A 551-nucleotide genomic window follows, 5' to 3' on the forward strand; every position below is an offset into this window, starting at 1 on the left:
GAGCCGTGATCAATCGGGATTACCCCATTTCGAGATACACAATCACCCACCTGATTAGAGCTATCTGTCTCTTTCTATTCTTCGAACTCGTTTTCCGACAATGTACGAAGCTATCCGAAGAATACCGATCGAATGGACCGAGATAGAGAACCAATTAGAAGTTGTGCCAGCTTTTCCCAAACTCTTATTAAGCCCGATGTCCATGATGCTAGAAATTGGTCCGAGATCTCGGACAGAGAAAAAATTAACAAATCACATTTGAACAATTTGATCACATGACCATTGCGATTGGACAATGCTTTCTTCATCCGAGATCTCGGACCGATTTCTAGCATCGTGGACACAAGGCTTTAGAGGATCTCTAGAAACAGCCAGGCGCGCCTGCCACCTGGGAGGGAGCGGAGGAATTAAAGTTTCCCCCGCTTTTGTTGCTACTGGCAAGTTTTCTCTCTGCTACTAGGTGCTTACGATGGCTGTGTTCCAAAATTGTTCGTCAGCGCTGGCAGTACTGCCAACACCGTTCCAAAAATCATCGTAGCACGCTGTGGCAG

This window comes from Trachymyrmex cornetzi, unplaced genomic scaffold (genome assembly GCF_001594075.2).
Source record: "Trachymyrmex cornetzi isolate Tcor2-1 unplaced genomic scaffold, Tcor1.1 scaffold263, whole genome shotgun sequence".
Lineage (NCBI taxonomy): Eukaryota > Metazoa > Arthropoda > Insecta > Hymenoptera > Formicidae > Trachymyrmex > Trachymyrmex cornetzi.